The sequence below is a fragment of the Megalopta genalis genome, chromosome 11, assembly GCF_051020955.1.
Source record: "Megalopta genalis isolate 19385.01 chromosome 11, iyMegGena1_principal, whole genome shotgun sequence".
Taxonomy (NCBI): domain Eukaryota; kingdom Metazoa; phylum Arthropoda; class Insecta; order Hymenoptera; family Halictidae; genus Megalopta; species Megalopta genalis.
In genome coordinates, this window is record NC_135023.1 from 9,146,873 (window position 1) to 9,169,276 (window position 22,404).

Consider the following 22,404-nt stretch of genomic DNA (forward strand, 5'->3'; position numbering starts at 1 on the left):
GGACCGGCATTACGTTCGGAATCTTTTTCCGCGCGGTCCCCGGTACGGAACTCTAAAGTAGCAATCGTCGGCGTGGCGGGCCGCGAAGTTGAGCGTAAAAAGGAAGTTTCCCCCGACAGCAGCGTCCTGCCCGGCTGTGTATACTTACCATGCCAGGAGATTCACAACTGTTGCGTCCGTCTTTGTTCATTTTTCCAGGCTTGTTTCCCGCGTCCTTCCTCCCTCTGTCGTATCCTGGAGGCCGCGGCGCGGCGAAGCCATCATAAAGGGAGGCACGCGTCGAGAAGGAGCCCGGGCGCAAACGGCGCGTCGCGTCGCGGCGTCTCGAAGGAGCGAGCTGGAGAGGAGAGAAGAGGTCGAAGAGAGCGAGAGAGAGAGAGCGAGAGAAAAAGAGTGAACGAGAGAGAGACAGAGAGAGATGGCGGAAGCCAGTGGTGGACGGCGTGCGTCGCGAGGGGCCGGGGAGCGCGCGTCGAAGAATCGGAAGAAAAGGCGAGGGGCGGAAAGCCAGGCAAACGAAACGAGACGAAACGGCACGGACGTCGGACGACGACGAGCGTGAGCGCCCCCGACGAGCGGCGTCGGGACGTTCAGCGTCGCAGCGCGCCGCGCCGCGCCGTGAAAACCGAGGGACGACGCGACGCGACGCCGTTCGAGCCAGTCTGCGTCCGCCAGTCGTCGCGACGTCCTCGCATCGCAGTGGCCTGCGCCGATTTCTCTCGCCGACTCTCGTGACACCCCCTTGAGAAGCTTCCTGCCGCAAAAGAAAGGATACGCTGCCCCCGAACCGAGCGATAAATCAAACGACCGATCACCACGAAAGCACGCGGTGTCTCGATCACGATCGATCTCGCGATCCGCCCGGTCGATAGGCCCGGCGACGACTCACGAACTTTTTCACCCCTGCCTTTGCCCGCCGCGCAAAGCGGCGCCGAGTGTCCTTCGCGAGGCTCCAGGATTTTCGGGACCGGCTCGCCGCAGACGGATCGGCCACGAGGACACCGTCGCGCCGCGGTTACTCCGACAAGCTTAGTGCACTCTTGGCTGGCAAGCAGGACATCCGCTGGCAGGACATCCTCCGCGCACCGGGCTGCTGCATCGTCGCGACCATCTCGGTGACCTCTCCGGGACCCTCCGACGGGTCGTCGCTTTGTGCCGCTCTCCGACCCTCGAGGTTCTCTCGCACCTGTGCGTGCCGTCCGGTGACCAGGGGACCAGGCCCGGGAAACGGAGCCACGGGAAACCGGTGAAAGCGCAGAGCAAAAGCGAGCAAAAGCTCCGAGCGTGTTCGCGCGCGGAACCCTTCCGCCGGCTGTTCCTTCAAGCCGCTGGCCGTTTTTTTTTCGGCCCGAACGAATCCCGAACGAGTTTCTGTGCGCGCCGCTGGATGGATCGCAGCCTTTGATATCCGCCTCGATATTTGTCAGCCCGCCTCTCTGTCTCTGTCTTTCTCTGCTATTGTTCGGTGAGTAATCTGCAAAGTAGACGTTTCCAGCGCGCGGCCCTCGCGTGACCGACCGCGCGGCCCGCCGCTCTCCTTGCGGGAAATTACCGTTTAACTGGGTCTGGTCGGGTTCCTTTTTTCCCCCGTTCTTTTTTTTTCGTCGAGGGTGCTCGCACCACCGGTTCTCCGTTCGGTTGCAACGCGACGGACGTTGATTCTTCCCGGTCGAACAAGTGTCCCTGTTTCGCGCGATGACGTTCGGACTCCCGAGGATTAATCGCCGCGGCTGCGACAGCAACCCTCGGAGTATCCGAAAGTTTGCGGTCATTGACAGGCCTGGGGATGCCGGCATTTCCACGCCAATTCCCCCCGTCATGTCTATGATATTATAGTTACAGTTTGGATGTCGTAAACTCAGCGGAAACCGCTGTCACGGATTTCAAGCCCCGGCTACGAGCAATTGTTACGGTCAGCTGGATTATTTATCAGCTCGTGTGATTCAACCCCTCGCCGCGTTATAACGAGACAGAGACTTCTGACAAAGATCTGCGCTAATAATTGCGAGTGTTCGGTCGTTCGCGTCCGCGAGGAGGAACGTTTGCTTCTGTCGAATTCGAAATTTCGAAAGGAGAAACGAAAATTCGTCGCGTTTTCGTTGGGGAAAAATTGTTAAATCTTTGTGGTCGGAGATATTTTCACTCGAAATCTCCGAAACAGTTTTCTTTTGACCTATAGTGTTTCTATTTTATAGGGTGCATTTTATGCAGATGGAATGGAATTTTGTGTCCCACGCGACGGTTAGGTTTTTAACAGTGTTTTTAGTGTAAACGAATTCGATGATGTTCAACGTTATCTTGGAATGTGACAGGAGAATTTTTAGCGGTGCCTCGGAGTCGTCATTCGACTGCGAAGGGTGCAAATTATGGAGCAATAATAATATAAATAATTGGTGCGCATTGTTCCATATACGCGAGAAGATCGAATTTCGTTTCGATCTTGTGAAGTTTTTATTGTCTTGCTGCGATGATGTTAATATTTGTTCAAGTATTTCGAATGGAATTCTGAAGTTTGCAGAATTGTAAAATAACGAGCGTTAAATCGTTTAGTGTTAAGAACGAGAAACGTATAACGAACGTAGCTGTGAAAGAAATGATAGTGCAGAGGGTTGGCACCCCTATCGTGCCAGACAAAAATGACTTCTATTGCTGCTATTTTAAAATCGTCGAAATTATGAAGATTCTTTCAAAGGGTAAGATCGAACAATTTGTCTAAATCACGTATACATTGCAATGAAAATAACAAAGAGAGACTTGACAACATATTCAGACTTGACATTCTCATAAATCAACACGGCGTTAGGTTAATTTAGTATTCGATAGGTTCGGTGTTAATGAGCCGGTCCCGTAAATGAGTACAGTAAATTCTCCCCAATTTTCGCGCTCGGATCGTGCACAAAAATGGAAGAAATTCCAAAAAATGGAATTTGGAAAGCGAGGATATGTTTATTCGAGCCTTGCAGCTCGTTTTTATAGTAATCGATTGTGAACAAGTATAAAAACGAGTCGCAAGGCTCGAATAATCGTGTCTCCTCTTCCCAAATTGTCCATTTTTGTGCGCAATCCGAGCGCGAATTAGGGAGAATTGTACTGTAATTCCGAAATAATGTGCAGTATGCACACGATGCACTCAGCGGTGCATATTTCCGTGCGCGAATTTTGCTATCGTTCAGTCAAGGTTATGCGTGCCTAGGGAAAAGAATTAAACGGTTCGATTCTGTTTGCGTGCCTATGTGTGTGTGTGTGCCTGGTAAGCGGAATTTGTTGCAAACCGAAGATCAATGTTCATCTGTCCGTTATTAATACGTCGATAGATGCACTCGCGTCGATCCCCAATTTTCTTTTCCCGTTCGCGTTGTCGGACGCAGCTGTTTGAATTAGGAACGAAACGCAATTAGTCGATTCATTAGCGGGGGCCGCAGAACGTATCAGTTTTATCTCGCGAAGTTTGTTATAAATAAACTTCTCTCTCGTAACTGCGAGTCGCGTCGCGTGCGACGCGCGGGGGACACCGAATGCACGCGGAAGTCTGAAGCATAATTCGGGAATTGAAATCGCAGAAGTTACCGTAAATTCGCGAACGAATTTTTAGACTGCTGTTGACGGATGAGCGGCTCGAAACAGTTGACATTTATTCGTCCCGTTGAAAATCAGAAATTCTGACGAGGCGGCGGATTCATTTGCTCGGATCCGAAAATTAGCTTCTACTTCGTTCTTATTTTATTAACCCGCTCGGGTCGACGGCACATATTTTGGGCCGTTCGATTTTCCTTGGTTACGATCGCTTTGCCGATAAAACAATCGTTAAATCGATCCGGAGCAACGCTTTCTATACTTTTATAATTTTTTGATGTTAACGCTAGATTCATTTTCCTTGGTTACGATCGCTTTTTTCTGCCTCGCCGATAAAACAATCGTTAAATCAATCTGGAGCAACACTTACTATACTTTTATAATTTTCTGATGTTAATGCTAGATTCTCGCAGCACTGAAATCAGCACTGAAATCTCATAGTATTTTGTAGAATTAAAAGAACAAGACATTTATTCTGATTTTAAACGAGTGTTATTGCAATATTTGCCGCGAGTGACACACGTATAGAATATATATAATTAATATATAATTAATATATATACAATATATATAATCCGTAAATATATTTTTACAATCTGGATAATGATAAATCAAAAAATTGATGAAAGCTAGTGTGTAAAGAGCAAAGAGTCAAGCTTCGCAGGAATGATTAAAAAAGTCACCGATGTCATAGAGCTTCGCTGCGCGATCTTGATTGAATCGAATAAAATATTTTAATTCGATGAAATTTTCGAGGTTGCGATTGAGTCGAAACAGTGAACGGGGAATTCGCGCGAAGGTCCGCGATACAGCAGCAGCAGCAGCTCGACCGCGTTCGAAAGGGGAAAGTGATCGATAAAGTTGGTGCTCGGAGCGATTAATTGGTGACTGATCGTCATTGTTTCTTTCCCGTACTTTTGACACTTGTTTCGCCGATCAATTATTATCGGGCCCGCCTAATGGGGGACATTAAAAATCGAGACATTTATAATTGTCCTCGAGCCGGATCGCTCGTCCCGATGCTCTTCGATTCCATTTATCATTCGGCCGCGCAACAATCGAGCCACGCTCGTCCGGGATATCGCTCCCGGACGATGCACAATTAAAATAATAGACTCTCGGCGGTCTCGTGGAAATCTTAAGAATTGCATTACCGGTTCGGTAAAAGTCTCGCGGATAGCGCCCGCGTGTCTCGCTGTATTTCCGCGCTCGTTTCTCTGTCTGTGTACGTGTGTTTATTGTGTGCGTGCGTCGATGCTCGGTAAAGGTGTTCTCTCGCGAGCGCACGGAGCGAAGAGATTCACGGAGACGACGACCATTGCCGGATTAATTTTCGCACGGAGCCGCGCGACGACCGCCGCCGGTGGTTCCGAAACAAATGTAATTAAATTCTTTCGACGCTAATGATCGCATGCATTTGTGTTGTGCCGCCGTGCAAATGATATTTAAATTAGTACGCGGCCTGTATATTAATCGCGCCGAACAGAACACATTTTCGTGACGATTGTGCGACTTCCGTGAGGTTGTTAACTGATCCAGCAACGGTAATAAATTCCTTCCCGTGTAATTTACATTCAGCCCCATCCCCCCCCCCCCTCCGACCCTACCCTCTACCCGTACTACCTTCGCAGCCAGAAACACTTGAATATGCACCGTGTCTGGTAAATCGTGTTGCAATCGCAGATAAGTTTATCACCGGCGGGGAAATCGGCGAAAGAAGCGAGGAATAAATTTTTGTTTGATCGATCGCGCCGCGGCGCTTCCCGAGACAAATTACTTCGAACGTGACGCGACTTTCTTCCTTTTTTTTCCAGCCCGCGGTAAACGCTCGCTCTGCGCTGCGATCAGAGTTCGGCGTTGATCGAATTGTTCCGAATTGTATGATTATCTGTGATAATTGTTCGAACGATGATTATCGAATGATCTGTTAGATTCATTTATTGCTCGCCGTACATTATTTTTCATTCATTTATTCAAGTGATTTTTTATTCGAGTGATTTTTTACTCGAGTGATTTCTTATTCGAATGATCTTTTACTCGAGTGATTTTTTACTCGAGTGATTTTTTACTCGAGTGGTTTTTTACTCGAGTGATTTCTTACTCGAGTGATTTTTTACTCGAGTGATTTTTTACTCGAATGATTTTCTACTTGAGTGATTTCTTATTCGAATGATTTTCTACTCGAGTGATTTCTTATTCGAATGATCCGACAAAGAAATCATTTTTATCGAGATCAATTACTTTCAGTACGAATTCCTGTCACAAATAAATTCTTCCTCGAATAAATTCTTGTCTAGACGAATTTTCATTCGATCAAACATTTATTTGACAGTGTCGAACGAAATTTGATCCATCAGTCTGTATCTTCTGTAGCTCAAGAAACAACAAAAATCCTATTTAAAGTATTTACCAGCTTCGAACGCGACATTTTTTAAGAACAGCCGTCAGAATGCAAACGCACGGAGTTCGCGGACGTCGAAACGAAGGACGGAGAGTCCGGTCGCGCTCGAGAAAATTTGTCCAGCAGCTTGTTAACATGTAAAATTCATCTTCCAATTATCCGCCGGAAGATAAACGCGGCCGCGGAGAGCCGATAAAAAATTGAACGGTTTCTCCAGGACCCTGCAACGGCTTGCAACATCATGCAGGAAGAATCCGTCCGCGTTCCATATATCGCGACGATATCCAAGTAGAGCCCCTCGAGTTCCAGAAAAACGAGCCGATAAATCTAATTCCCCCTGTGTTGCGTGAGGTGTCGCGATACGTTAATTGCCGTTGAGAACGCGGCGACAGAAAGTGTCGCCGGCGAAATCGGAATAATTCCGTCGGCCTTGAGATCTCGAATGTACAACACGGAATGCAGTAAATAACGGCCGCGTTATGCGGGCCAAAACTTCGTTTTAAACTTCCGTCTGCGAGCTTATTTCCAGGCGACGCTATTTGCATAAACCGGATCGTTTAAAAATCGGTGTTGCGTTTCTTTCGGAATATCGTTCGGTAATTTTTCTATCGCTTCGTTTCAGCGAGTCGCGAGATTTAAAGGCGAAAAGGAGAAAGGCGTATTTATTTACGAGTAATTTATTATCATTAAACGGACGAATTTTCACTGAAAAAATCGATGAATTCGCGAGTCTCGCGCAAGATCGAATTTGAAGGTTTCTGACGACATTGTTCCGATCGTTGTTCATTGTTAAACAATCGCGATGCGGTATTAATCGCGCACGGCCGTGTTTCGTGTACCAATGCGCCCGCCATTTTCTATCGGCGCGTGTTATATTATCATGCGAAACAAATAATACTATGTTACCCGGGAACGTTTATAAACATTAACTGGGCCAGTAATAACGGTAATGGACGGACACGTGAGCTAAATGGTACTCGGGTGCACGTGTACACGCGGTAAATTTTCGCCGCTGGAAATCGGAAACGAAGTCCGGATAGGAAAAAAAAAGTTGATCTCGCTATATATTTTCATTTATCATTTACCGCCTCGCCCCCCCCCCCCCTCGGCGAGAAAAGTGTTCGAACATCTTTCAAAGCGCGATAACTGTTTCGAAACTGCGCTGACGCTTTTCGAATACTTTTCGCGAACGGTTGCGCCACGCACGCTGGGGCAAGTGTCGGTATTACTGTGGTTTCTCTCGACGAGGGCGAACTTTGACAGAGAAAATGAGACCTTTCACGCCGATAAATTGACAACTTCAGCTATAGATATATTGTTCTGTAACTTGAACATTTACTTTTCTCAAAATATTCGATCTCTGAAAGCACGAAGGTTCAGGAAAGCGCCGCAGTAATGTGCACGCATGGTGAAAAATCATGCGCCAGATACTGTGTTAGTTAATAATATTTGAGGATAGACGATAGCGACAGTGTACGTCGATTTTTTTATCAAAGCAATGATTGCTTTATCTAAAAATAATGCTCTAAAATGAATAGTTTATTATTAATTATCAAACTATATATAAATGTGTCTTTCGAGTCAGCGTTCAGAACTGTCATATTTCATGTCAGTATTTCATAGGATTTTCAACGTTTTCACAAGCTTCCGAATATCAAAAGTCAATGAATGAATTAAAACTGCGGTCGCTGTTACTTGCATGTCATAAATGATCGATATTAAACGTGTAAAAAATTATGAGATTCATTTTCAGGAGATTGCACATTACGAAATGTTAGATTCTTTTATAAAATACCGCAGTATTTGGGGCGTTCGCAGTAATGCCCGCACTTCGCCCCGAAGAATAATTCTGCACGAATGAACGATCTCAAAGCGAACTTGGAAAGAATTGCAAAATGAATCTCGAAAAAAAGTATGCAGCGGACGACAGTGCATTAATTTGCAGAACTGTAAAATCACAGCTCACAGATGAGAAACCACCTTCTAGAATCACTTTCTCGAGAACCTCGCTGTTCCCGTTTACAGCAATGTCTCTCTAATTGACGCTCAAAATGTCCACAAAAATGGACAATTTGGGAAGAGGAGATACGATTATTCGAGCCTTGTGGTTTGTTTTTATAGTTAACGGATTGTCGACGACTATAATAAATGAGCTGCGAGGCTCGAATAATCGTATCTAGTCTTCCCAAACTGTTCATTTTTGTGGAAAATCTGAGCGACAGTAAGGGAGACATTGCTGTACAGTAATGTCTCCCTAATTGACGCCCAGATCGACCACAGAAATGGATAATTTGGGAAGAGGAGATACGATTATTCGAGCCTTGCGGTTTGTTTTTATAGTTAACGGATTGTCGACGACTATAATAAACGAGCTGCGAGGCTCGAATAATCGTATCTAGTCTTCCCAAACTGATCATTTTTGTGGAAAATCTGAGCGACAGTAAGGGAGACATTGCTGTACAGTAATGTCTCTCTAATTGACGCCCAGATCGACCACAAAAATGGACAATTTGGGAAGAGGAGATACGATTATTCGAGCCTCGCGTTTTGTTTTTATAGTTACGAATTGTCAACGACTATAATAAATGAGCTGCGATGCTCGAATAATCGTATCTAGTCTTCCCAAACTGTTCATTTTCGTGGAAAATCTGAGCGACAGTAAGGGAGACATTACTGTACAGTAATGTCTCTCTAATTGACGCCCAGATCGACCACAAAAATGGACAATATGGGAAGAGGAGATACGATTATTCGATCCTCGCGGCTCGTTTTTATAGTTAACGGATTGTCGACGACTATAATAAATGAGCTGCGAGGCTCGAATAATCGTATCTAGTCTTCCCAAACTGTTCATTTTTGTGGAAAATCTGAGCGACAGTAAGGGAGACATTGCTGTACAGTAATGTCTCTCTAATTGACGCCCAGATCGACCACAAAAATGGGCAATTTGGGAAGAGGAGATACGATTATTCGAGCCTCGCGGCTCGTTTTTATAGTTAACGGGTTGTCAACGACTATAATAAACGAACTGCAAGGCTCGAATAATCGCGTCTTTTCTCCCCAAATTGTCTATCTTTGCGTACAATCTGAGCGTCAATTAGGGAGACATTACTGTAATCGTAAATTAAAAAATAAGCGAATCTAGTATGAAAGTAAGTGTTAAGTGAGTAAGTAAATGTTAAGTAAGTAAGTGTCAAGTAAGTAAATAAGTAAGGGTTAATCCCGATCTTAGATTCACTTTGTCGGCACGACGCAACGTGCACAGGTCCCGTCGCGAGTGCGAAAGACAGACGAGGGAGGGAGGGAGGGAACGTTTCGAAAACCCGTTGGGATCCCTAGACTTTTTGTCGGATTTGTTTCTTTTTTTTGTTGTTGTTGTTTTGTTTTCGAACATGAATGCCGGGGAAACGACAGAAAAGAGTAATTAATATCCGGCTTAAAAATGAACGACCACGGGAAAATTTGTCGGCGCGCAGCGCCGAGAGTGATCCGCGTTGCAACGAGGGAAACGCGAATGCGTTAATAACATGCAAATAGAACCGAAATTCTCGCTGGGAGGGGAACAAAAAAAAAAGAGGAAGGAAAAAAAGAGAGAAAAAAAGGAAAAACGAATCGCGGAACCGTGGAACGAGTTCCCGGCCGGCCGGGAGGAATCATAAATCAACGATTTGGATTCAGTGGTACAATTTAAAATCAACGGTGAATGAAATTAATTACGGCCGGGCGACGCAGACGTTCAACAGTTCACTCTTTATGGTAATGCCGCGCGGCAAGTTGCGCGACCTACAGCGGAGTCAGTCGTTTCGCCTGTCCCGTCGACGTTGTCTCGTTTGCATCGATACCACTTTCGCCCTCCGTTCTCTTCGGAAAAAAATCCGCTCCGTTCATTTCCGAACAGGTTAATGCGTTTCCCGAATCAATTACTCGAAGCTAATTATTAAGCGGAGACGCTGAGAGCTGCGAACGCAGCGCGCATTCGATACGAACACTCGGCGGCGTCGCCTAAGTAACAACGCTTTTTTTGTTCAGAGTTTGATGCCGCGATACATTAGAGAGCGTAATTGCATTTTCGTTGTTTCACCGAACACGTCGACTCTTTTATTCGTTAGTTATTTATTAATTATTTCTAGGTCATATTTTGATTTATATTTCGCTTTATATTTTATTGTATGTTTTCGGGTATATTTTCGCGTACAGTTTCCCGTGCATTTTGACGTACATTTTGCCGTATATTTTGCCGCAGATTTATTCGAGGCGTTCTTCCCGTATTTCAATCGAGTACGTCCCCCTCCGCCATGTTATTCGATTCCACATTTCTATCGCGGGTCTTATTCTAACGTACGACAAACAAATAGGAACAGGAACGCACAGGGTTGCGCATTAAACGCGACCGCATTGTCGCATAGCGTCGTCAAACGTAATTAATGTTCCGCTGAAAACACGACGGCCGCAATATCGATGCGCAACATTAATTACGATATCGGCTTTTATTTATTGCTATTTATTAATTGCCCGCCTCTGTATATTTCGACGGGGATTAATTCAAGGCGTTCACCGAGCAAATAAATTCGGAACGAACGGCACGGAAATAATTCGAAGAAATTGACCGGCTACCATTTCGTGATTAACGTCGACACCGTAGCGCGTATCCGACGCGTTAAAATATAATTTACGTCGCGGCAAGTCAAGCCGCGAAGAAATTCAGCGCGAAGAAACGGCAAAAATCGCGTCGCGGTTAAGGTCAAAGTTAAATCTGCCAGCCGCGATCGGATATTAATTTCGTTTGTTCCCGCGACGGAATGGAATTCCTGGCTTGTGCCGTTCCCCGCGTGTGGCCGATTGTTTCTCACCGCGAAAGGTATCGCGAGATCGCGCGAAGTTTTTCTACTTAAATAACCGTTCGAAACTTGAAACACAGAAGTCGATCGTTCGACGGACGGCGGCCGTGCGGGCGGCCCGCGTTTTCCACGGCGCGCCGTAACAGATACACTTCGGCGGAACATCTATTTCCCCGATACCGATTGCACAATGCATCGAATCGCGGAAGGCGTTTTAATCGGCCACCGGCTGAACGATATCGAGAACTTTCATATTAAGTGAAACTTTCTGCGCGCGAGCCCGCGTCGAGCAACTGCGGCCGCGTTAATTCCGTCAAGCAATTACGCTTGTCCACCGTGCTGGATTTTCGCCGGGGCTCGCCTGCAGATTACTCGTTGTTCTTTCAAACGGATTCCTCGCCGTACACAGCGGAGAATTTGGCCTCGGAAGCCGGCCGTAGCGACTTTCGTCGATGTTTTTTGGGAGGACATGGGTGCTGTAAATTCTCCCTAATTGACGCACGAATTGTGCGAGAAAATGGACAATTATAATATATATTATAAGTGAATTATGTTTATGTTAATAATAAAAATAATTAAATTGTATATATGTTAAATTATAAATTATATATATTAAATTATAAGAACGAGTCGCAAGGCTCGAATAATAGTATCTTCTCTTCCAAAATTGTCCATTTTTGTGTACCATGGCATGGTTTATCTTTCATTTCTTAAATATCAATTTTTGACCAATTTTTCAATACCCTCGACGATCGCATAATTCAAGTTTACGTAAAAGATTCCTACCGAAAATTTATCGCATCCTAAATTCATGTTAAAAATTAATTCTATTCCAAAGTTCTATTGAAAAAGTTCATCTTAATCTGAATTCCTTCTAATAATATATTATATTTCATATTTTCATGAAAGATCTGGAACACTTTTGAATTTATTACAAATTTAATCACTAATTATAATTAAAATTTCCACTGAAAAATTCATTATAATCAAATTTACCGGCATTTAAATCTAACCGTAATTAAGAGTCGTATTAAAAGATCTATCTATCAATTTCAATTTCGGCGAAAAATCGATCATAATTAAACTCGCCCCTATTTAAATCTCGGCAGCCAAAATGTCAATGAAATCAACGGGAATTCGCCGGTTGTTGTTCGGCAAAGATGGCTAAACCTGGAGATACACCGTGATCTCTCGGCGATGTTTTGTCGAATCCTCGGTTCATTAAGTTTGAATTATTATCCCTCCCTTGATTATATCTTCCGCCGTAACCATCGGGAATCTACAGACGGGATCACTAAATTTAAGTTCCTATAGGTTCTCATTAAACACTTCCTCCCTGTCGCCCAATTGAAATAATTGTCCCATCGAGTTCCATCTTGCGTAAAGTTCCGACGACACAATAGCAATTTCCTTCGTGCATTCAAACGACGGCTCCACCTTTTCCTGCTAAAACGCGACATTTATCTCCAATTCTACCTGTCAAGACACGCGCGCGCGTCTCCTTACAAAAGTGACGTAGGCTTTCTTCCTCTACTTCGATCGTATCAAGATTTATGCACGATAATAATTGGACCGAACGGGGTTGCACTTTCATAGAAAGAAAATAAAAATACAGTTTGTTCGTTTATACGTTCTCTCGGGTTTCAAAGACCTCTGTGTGCCATAAGTGCGTAACGATCCACGGTCTAACGACAAGTAGCAAGTAGATCTGCTTTTTTCCTCTGAATCACAGGTGTTTATCTTCCCTCGATCCATAGCACGAAGTCCTGCGCGACGTCGAGCTAATTATAATTTCCTACGAATTACGAGACGAATATAACTTTCGACAAAAAATTCGCGACAGCTGTTGCTCCGCGTAATTATGCATCGAACACGTTCGCACGGTTCCCTATGATTCTCTCGAGTGACAGGGATGATAATTGGAACGAGCGATACTATTGCACTCTATATCGTAGGAGAAAGTGAGTCGACCGATCGGGATAGATCGGGACCGGGATTCAAACCCTGATCTTTCGCTTGCCGGGGATTGATTTAACCAATTAAGCTATCCAGGCCGACCGACGAGACACACTCTCTCTCCCAGTCCTTCTAAACGCAAACAAACAACACGTGTCAGAAATATGCCGGACTCCTACGATATATATTTCAAAGTTTCGACTTAATGAAACGGACAAATGAACAAACCCGCGTGTAACCGAGCGTTCCGAGCGTAAAGGCGAGGCGGAGACGGCGAGTTGTATATCTTCCGACTGACTGAACGTGCTGCTGTTTGCTCGGGGGTAGCTTCGGCGCGGGCGTGAATTGAAAATGAAACAAGCGGATTCGTGGATCGCACATTTTTCGGTTGGTGCAAGGGAAACGGTCGTCTTGATTGATTGGATTAAAAATTGTGTGGAAAGGGAAAACGACCGCCCAAAACTAACGGTCACCCGCTGAGGTACGACTCGCACCCTCGGGTGACACGCGCGGAGAATTCGCGTGTCTCAAGGACCACGCTTTAATTAAAGCGTACGGATCGCCGCGACGGTTCGTTTCGTAGCTTCTCCTCGAAGGCAGTGTACTATCTGCTTTAAATTGATTTTTTTTCTTAATAATATCTTACGAACAGTTTTATTGTAGACGGTATCAGAGTCTGAATCGATATCGAAACTATTAATATCGCCTGATTTCGAGGGCGTGGAGATACCAAATTAATAACGAAATGAATCGCTTGAAAACGAAATTGTTGAAATAATTATTCGTCGCATAATTGTCGTCGCATAACTTATAATTACGAGAATGGGATGGCAATCGCAGATATTTTGCAATTACGAGACAAATAAGTACATCAATTATTAAAAGGAGAATTTTTGTATAATTGCCATGCTTGGCAGTTAACGCAGACATTATTAATTCCGATGCGTGACTTTAAGAAAGCCGACATTCGAGATGATGGAATAATGACGAAATTAAACAGCGAAATTAATTACTCTTGTACGATACTAATTGAATTAATCGTGAATCGCGCGAGTCACTTTTAATTGCGAGAGTAGAATGCCAATTGCAGATTTCATTAGGACAGAATTAAGACAATAAAGAGAACGCGAAACAATAACGAATTATTTAAAGGGGAATCGAATTTTCTGTACAACGGAGAAACGTTGAATATTTCAGGGAAGATCCTCGGTCTAATCGCGACGAATACTTTCCTAACAAGAGAGAGCTCCACCCGTTTCCCCCCTCTGATCACAGTTGCTAACCAATGTAAAATTGAATTCCGCGGATCTGTCCCGATTCGCGTTAAATAAAACGCGTCAAGATCAGTCGGCTTTAGAAGGAGCTTAGCACCGTTTGTGTTCGACGATTCACCGTGGCCGCCGGAAAATTCATAAACTTTTCTATAAGAGGCTTTCGACGACATCAATAATCCACGGCTCTTTATTACCTCGGGCAGAAGCTGCGCCGGAGGAATTGCGTCACGGCCGATTCGAAACGAACGTTTTCCTTAAAAAAATCGACAAGAAAATTTAGCAAACCAGAATGTCTGTGCCCCCGACGACCTCGACGACGACGACGTCGACGACGCGACGACGGTTCCCGGAAAGCCCGGGCAACTTCTTTTGCGTTCGCCGATAACTTGTAAGTTATGATTGAAGGTGAAGACCGTTCGTTACGAACTCACAAGGCAGATATCATTTAGGAAGTTTCTCGGCCACTGTCTATGTACAGTCTCTGACCACCACGTTGGCCGAGCAACTCGAAAACTAGCGAACCAATTTCCATGAAACTTTCTGCACCGCTGCGAACCTGCATCGGCGCCGATCCAGCCGTATCTCTTGATTCGTCGGTGTTTTGCTTCGCCGGAAATTTTTAATCGATCCGGCACGCGAAATCCCGCGACGCGACGAAAATCGGCGACCGTTAAAAACATCAATTTTCTCTACGATTCCTTCTCTCGACGGTCCCGCGACTTTTCGACTCTAATTTTTCAGTGTTCCGCTGTTTAACATAATTTACGGTGCCTGCACGTTTCTCGCAGGAAACGTTAATTTACAGCTCAATTAAAATCGTGGACGAATGGATGTATTTGAACGATCGACATTTATTCTTTTGTAGCTATTTTTGTCGACCGTGGGTCGAGCGATGACTATTATACATGCATATATGGACGATTAACGCGACGAAAGCGTGACAAAAACGACGCCCAGAGTTTCGGACTAATTACTCCGTTCGTGGGGCTATGAAAACCGGTAAAATGTCGGAGGTTTTATTGAAGGGAAAATAAATGTTTAAGTAATGAACTGCGCGGAGGGAACAAAGTAGTTTGTCTTCCATCGGCGGTCTTTTATCTCATTCTCTGGCATCATTTGCCCCTGGGGGCAATTCTGACGCTCCCAGAGCAAATAACGCTTGTTGCTCGTGCCGGTTCTAGAGGAACTATAAATTGTGATCGACTGCTTTGTTTGTATGCAAAGCAATTGCTCCAAATGTACATCGAACGCTTTTGTTTCGCAAACGAAAGCCGAAATACATCTGAAAATTCCTAGCTATAATTGCGCATTCGTGAGAAGATGAAACAGTTGAATTATCTTACGAGCCCGTCTGTTCTTCGAACAATAGCAACCATCCGTAGCATACAGTCTCTCCGAGAAGCCGGTACTCTCTTTAGAATATTTTATTAATATTTTATTTCATTTCATTCATCATATTTTTCTCGTGACCCACAATTGGTCACGAGAAGTCGAGCCATCGTCTAATCCTAATAGATCCCTTTCTTTTGCATGTTTTTTCAAGTGGAAGCGCTCTGAGGGGTTTATTGTCTGCTACGGGCAATCCTTGAGACATGCGAATTCTCCGAGCGTCGTGTCATCTAAGGGTGCGAGTCGTATCTCAGCGGGTGACCGTTAGTTTGGGCAGCCTTTTCCCTTTCCATGCAATTCTTAATCCAATCAATCAAGACGACCGTTTTCCTTGCTACAACCGAAATGTGTGCGATCCACGAAACCGCTTGTTTCATTTTCAATTCACGCCCGCGCCGAAGCTACCCCCGAGCAAACAGCAGCACGTTCAGTCAGTCGGAAGATACACAACTCGCCGTCTCCGCCTCGTCTTTACGCTCGGAACGCTCGGTTACACGCGGGTTTGTTCATTTGTCCGTTTCATTAAGTCGAAACTTTGAAATATATATCGTAGGAGTCCGGCATATTTCTGACACGTGTTGTTTGTTTGCGTTCAGAAGGACTGGGAGAGAGAGAGAGTGTCTCGTCGGTCGGCCGGGATAGCTTAATTGGTTAGATCAATCCCCGGCAAGCGAAAGATCAGGGTTTGAATCCCGGTTCCGATCTATCCGATCGGTCGACTCACTTTCTCCTACGATATAGAGTGCAATAGTATCGCTCGTTCCAATTATCATCCCTGTCACTCGAGAGAATCATAGGGAACCGTGCGAACGTGTTCGATGCATAATTACGCGGAGCAACAGCTGTCGCGAATTTTTTGTCGAAAGTTATATTCGTCTCGTAATTCGTAGGAAATTATAATTAGCTCGACGTCGCGCAGGACTTCGTGCTATGGATCGAGGGAAGATAAACACCTGTGATTCAGAGGAAAAAGGCAGATCTGCTTACTAGTTGTTGTTAGATCGTGGATCGTTACGCACTTATGGCACACAGAGGTCTTTGAAACACGAGAGAACGTATAAATGAACAAACTGCATTTTTGTTCTCTTTGTATGAAAGTGCAATTCCAATTATCATTCCTATCGCTCGAGAGAATCACATGCATAATTACGCATAGAAAAACAGCTTTCGCGAATATTTTTCCGAAAGTAATACTCATCTCGTAACTCATAGGAAATTATGATCTCGTGGATAGCCAATTTCGTTTCGTAATTAAATAACAGAATTTCGAAGAACCGACACGAAAAGCATTTCATGTTCCGCGTTGATTGTTTCACCGTGTCGTAATTTTTTTTTATCGGTACACGCCTACCAAACCGGGATTCGCTGAGTCGCGTCTATTGTAATTGCCGGCAGGTCTATCCGTTTAATTGGAGTTTTACATTCGAGCAGGAGGCCGTTGCATTATACAAGAAAAATTGACCGGCGAAAAGCGTCGTTATGAAATGATAATTTTCGGTTTCCACGATGGACCCGCTTCATAATGGAATGAAAACATCGCCACTGATTACCGTCCGCGGACGTATTAATCTAAGTAGTATCTCAAATTTATGCGCTCCTAGCGTGCGCGAGATTCGTCGGTTATTTTTTATTCGCGGCGCGCGGCCATGTATTTCTTTTTAACGAAGCGGAAACGCCGTTCGCATTTTCAAACTCGAAAATCTCAATTGTCTGCTTGGAAACCATTTTGTTTCGGTCAGAGATACACGCTTAATATTTCTCATAAAATATTCGGTCGCGGCGACAACGCTGATCTCGAGGATGCAGTTCGATGCGTCGCGATTGCAACGCGTCGGAAATTTCACTCGGTCGAACGTAGTCGAAGTTTCGAACGATTCTGCGAGTTCGAAAGGGGTCATTCGAGGGATCTCGATGAAAAATGCGCGACTTCCCGGAATTCTGTCGTGTCGAAGGGAGCAACACCGTAGAGATCCCGGCCCGTGATTGTAAAGTTCGGTTCGACTGTAATTAGCAAATTATTATCGCAACTCCTGCAACGTAAGCTCGGCGGGGCAGCCCCTCGCCGACCGGACCTCAATTATTCATACATTGGAAAGGCTCGATGCTGCCTAACAATATTAAGGAAAGAACATTGGCCGCATTAACCGGGAAGTTTTAACAGAATTCCCCGTGTAAGACCGCCGTCGACGTTCCCTATTCTCCGGGCATTGTTTACGAATCGTCGACCCGAAACGAGGAACATTTCTGACCGCGCCGCATCGCCAGCACCAAATGAAAATATCGAGCATAATTTGCAACGCATGGAGAAGTGTGCTTTCAATCCCCGTTTCCCTCCCCCATTATGTACACGAACGGAACGAAAAAGGAGAAGAGGAAGAAGATCCCCGTCGTGGAAGATTCTTCAACGATGGGACACGCAAGAAAGCCCGTTTCCGGCGTGCTATATAACCCGCTGAATAAATCGTATGACGGTCTTATTATTATCCTTTTTTTCGGGCCCGATCGACAACGTCTTCGCCGAACTTCGGAATCCGCTCGGGGTTGTTCTTGCGAACCGAAATGGCGAGGCTCGTTATCGATGTAAATCGCCCGGGTGAAATGCAGAGTTTGGGCGTTGCTCGAATTGTTTCGAATAAATGCTTGATTTAATTGTTAGATAATTATCCGTGCGAATTTTTAGTCGAATATTTTACTCGAACGACGATTATTCATAGATCATTCGTCATAGATTGTTCTGTCTATTTAGTCGTAGAATTTTTTATTCGAAGAAGTTATTTGGATAATGATAATTTTGTAAGGATATATTTATAGGATATTTATTCTACATTTTTGTGTAGATAAATTTGTGTATTCGATCGGACATTTATTCAATGGCATCGAATAAAAATTGATTCGTCAGTATTTATTAATTCATTAATTAATTTTGCCTGACTCTGACTTAAGGTACAATCTTATTAATGGAACACAATTGATAGGAACAAAGTGTAAAATGGAATTGGATAAACACTAACCAAGAATCTCTCGTGTGCGATTATTTTTTAGTTGTGGAATTTATAATTTTTAGTTTTGAATTTTATAATGATGAAAGAGCATAAGAAAGCACGCGTTCCACTGTCATTAAAGTCACAATTGTACAACGTTAATTAGCTCGGTTCGCAAATAAAGCCTTCGCAGCCGGGGAACAGTAATTGTGTCGCGTTTAGTCCTCGATCTCCGGGAATTTTTGAAGAATTTTTGATAGACCCGGAGCTGTCATTGGCATTGATCAAGTCTATTATCCGCTTAGTTGACTGAAGCATAAGGAGACCGGGTCGTCATAGTCAATACCGTTCACAGAATCGCTGATTTGCGGATTATCAGACCCCCGGTGAGGTTAATTATTGGTTAAACGTTGGAGGAATAAGGTGCTTCGCAGAGCCTCAGGCTGCATTAACTAAAACAATATGATGGAATTACCAGGGATGAAATTATAATCGTCGCATCGGTGCAGAGTTGCGCGAAATTTTATTCGAGCAAGAAATTCGCTCGATTAAGAATTTATTCGTGCAGGATTTCATGCGGAAAATAATTGAATAATAATTGAATCGAAATATGGATAGAATATAAAGTGTCTTTTCATAGTTTGTCGATTCGTTTTTTCCACATTACTTTCTCGAATTGCTCTAATAAAAAATTGGTTGCACTATTCGAATGAAAAATTGGTCGAATTGTGTTGGGTTATGCTAAGTTATATTGGGGGTTATGTCAAGGTTGTTGGGTTATGTTGAGTCATATTGGTGATTACGTCAAGGTCATGTTGGGTTATATTGGATTATGTTCGGTTATGTTGAGTCATATTGGTGGTTACGTCAAGATTATGTTGGGTTATATTGGGTTATGTTGGGTTTTGTTAGGAGTTATGTGGGCTTATGTTGGATTATGTTAGGTTATGTTGAGTTATGTTGGGTTATGTTGAGTTATGTTGAGTTATGTTGGGGGTTGTGTCAAGGTTATGTTGGGTTATGTTGAGTTATATTGGGGGTTACGTGAAGGTTATGTTGCGTTATATTGGGTTATGTTGGGTTATGTTAAATTATATTGAGTTATGTTGGGGATTACGTTGGCTGATGTTGGGGATTACGTCGGGTTATGTGGAAACCTAATGCGAGAGTGTATGGACGATAAATGACCAAATAAATGAAACAAATTCGTCGTAAACACAGGAACCAAACCCGTAACCCTTTCGCTTGGTAACCGATCGACTTGGTCACAGAGCTCGGTTGTACCTCGGTGGTACGAAATTAATAGAAAGCCCGCATAAATTAAAGGACCGCTTCAGCTCGACAATATAGACGGTGCGTGCAAAAAGGTATTACTATTTCAAAGTCGGCACCGGAAACGACTGAATGGAATCGATGTAGTAAATTCTATACACATAGCGCGTTTATGCACTAACGATAAGTACTTCTCGTTTTGATCTCGATTTTCCGGGATACTGTGTTCCGAACGCAAACAACTATTGTTGCTGCCGTTCGGATATTACAACCGATCGTGTCTGCAATTGTGGCGCAAACTATCGGAGAGCTAGATAATTTACGATTCCCTCATTACTCAAACAAGATTCAATGGAACGAACGATCTACGCGGGACAATTTATCCTGAGAACACACAAAACGCGTCCTATATTTCTTGATATACAGGAACGAGAGTCGTCGCGAAATCGCTCGTCTGTTAATGAAATTACCGTGGGCCATGATTAAGTTATTCGAACGACTCCGTAATTAAATCAATCGCGGGGATTGAACGAGAGTCTTCGCGGGTCCGTGATAAATTCATGTTAATTGGAAAGCGTGTTTGGCTTGAATTAATCACCGGGAATTTATTAAAAGATACAGGAGGATCTTAAGTGGATAATTGCGATGGAAACGATCCGGCCTCGACTCGCTAATTATGATTATTAAATCATTAAATTATTCGATCGAAAACCCGTTGAATTTTTAAACGGACCAAACGATTTCATTCTCCATTTGATCGAGTTCGGTTGTACCGGTTTCAATTGACCGAACTGTGGTGTAAGAATCGCGCGTTATCGATCGAAGCGTAACCGTCGGAAGGGTTCGCCTAATCATCGTTTCTTGGCTCGATCCGCGATGTTTTTGGTTTTCATAATTTCCGTCGAACGGGGCGAGCCGAACCTATCGCCGAAACTTTCCGAATTATGAAGAAGCGATTAATCACTCTCGGGAAAACGTATGTATTGCCATCACGTGGGATAGATTGACGATTTAGGATAGAGCAATTTTAGGGGCTTCCCGTCCATTTACTAATTACATACTATTGCTCGATAGCGTATCGACTTTATGACGCTCATTAGCAATATGTGCAGGCGGCCGGGGGTTTTCGGTGCGCGTTGCCCGTGTCATTAGCACGACTTCTATTTTGCGACACACACCGGCAGTCCGAAGGCGGCACTGAAATACTTTGATTTCCACGCGTACACCGTTATTATGATTTATAAACTTGCCGGACGTCGGTAAACTGGCCGCGCGCATAATTATTGCGACACGCGCTCACGGCGTGTAATAAACGGGAAGAATTAAAACAACATTAACGAAGACTACGAATACAAATAAATGCAGGAGAGCCGGGAATATTAACGATCGATAAGCAATGCGTATGCTAATGCGAGATAATAAACGAGCCGGAAAATATCTGTATATTGTTTACGTGTCGTCTCGTTTTCTTTGAAACGGCCGCTAATTAATCGGAACGGATTCGACCATGAAATATTAATCAGTTCACGTGCGATGAAACGAGGTTGATTATTCGATCGCGGATCTTTATTCGAGATCAAAATTGTCTATGTCGATTGCAAGATATAAGAGATACGTGCAATTTTTTCTTGAATCATTTTAACAGGTTGAAATCGACGCGTCGACGTTTTTTACTTCGTTGAATATTTTCACCGTTGTACATTTCACCATTCCATTTTCGCCTTAAATGCACGCGATCCGCAATTTAGTTATCAGTTGCCGTGTTATCAGTAGACTGAGGATTTTATGTATTCGTAATAAAATTTGATTAGCGTGACACAAATCATCAAACATCCAGAAGAACAACTTCTAAGAGCAGCTTCAATTTGTTAAAGCTATTTACAAACGATCGTTAAATTCCTGTTGCCATAATTAACGCGAACAAATTTCATACTGTACAAAGATTCACAGTTCACCGATTACTTTACTATCTTCGCGCATTTCATGCATTTATTGCAAAATTGACTACGTAAAATCTTAAACAGTGAACGGATAAAAGAAAAGTGTAGAAACATCGATACGTCTTTCTCAAACAATTAAAATTATCAACGAAAGAAAGAAAGAAAGTTCTACGCGGTTACTGCATCTCGCAAACGATGCACAACGACGCACATTGAAGCTGCACTTTTCGGAATTTTTTAAGATATCGAACGTGGCCAACAAAATCGAAAACCGTCGTAAATTCGAAAGGAAAAATGCATTTTTCAGAATTGAAAATTCCGTTCTGCTCAGCAGAACAGAAGAAACAACTGTAACTACTCTTATGGCGGGAGCAGCGACTTGAATTCACAGTCTCTCTCCTTCGCTCTCATTGTCCTTTTCGCTCGCTAAATTATCTCGCAGCATCGAGTGAAACTCGACGGAGCCGCACAATATTTCATCCGCCGTTGTTCAAAACGCGCAATTTTCATCGCGCCGCGTTAAATACATTCAATTACACCGCGCGAATCCCGGCGGGCGAACGCGTAAAATCCGCAGACCGGTTGCGTTTCTTATCGACCGCGACACGGAAACTCGGCGAGGACGGTCACCAGGGCTTAAAGGTCCGAGCTCCGTCCGATCGGCTGGAATCGAACATGGTTTTTCCAGAGGACGCTAAAAAAAAAGAGAGGAGGCTATCGTTCGTTCGGCATTTCCCTCCGGTTCACATGCTGTCCTCATTCCCAAGGTTCTCTCGCCGG

At 44.0% G+C, this 22,404-nt stretch overlaps 1 long non-coding RNA gene across 1 annotated transcript in view; it reads left to right on the forward strand.

Moving 5' to 3' along the window:
* The first annotated feature begins 527 nt into the window (after nt 1-527).
* LOC143260302 (uncharacterized) overlaps nt 528-22,404 on the forward strand; it is a 212,746-nt gene continuing 190,869 nt past the window's right edge. The window contains exon 1 of the long non-coding RNA XR_013034444.1: nt 528-1,465. This is a non-coding gene — a long non-coding RNA (uncharacterized LOC143260302). The remainder of the gene's footprint in view (nt 1,466-22,404) is intronic.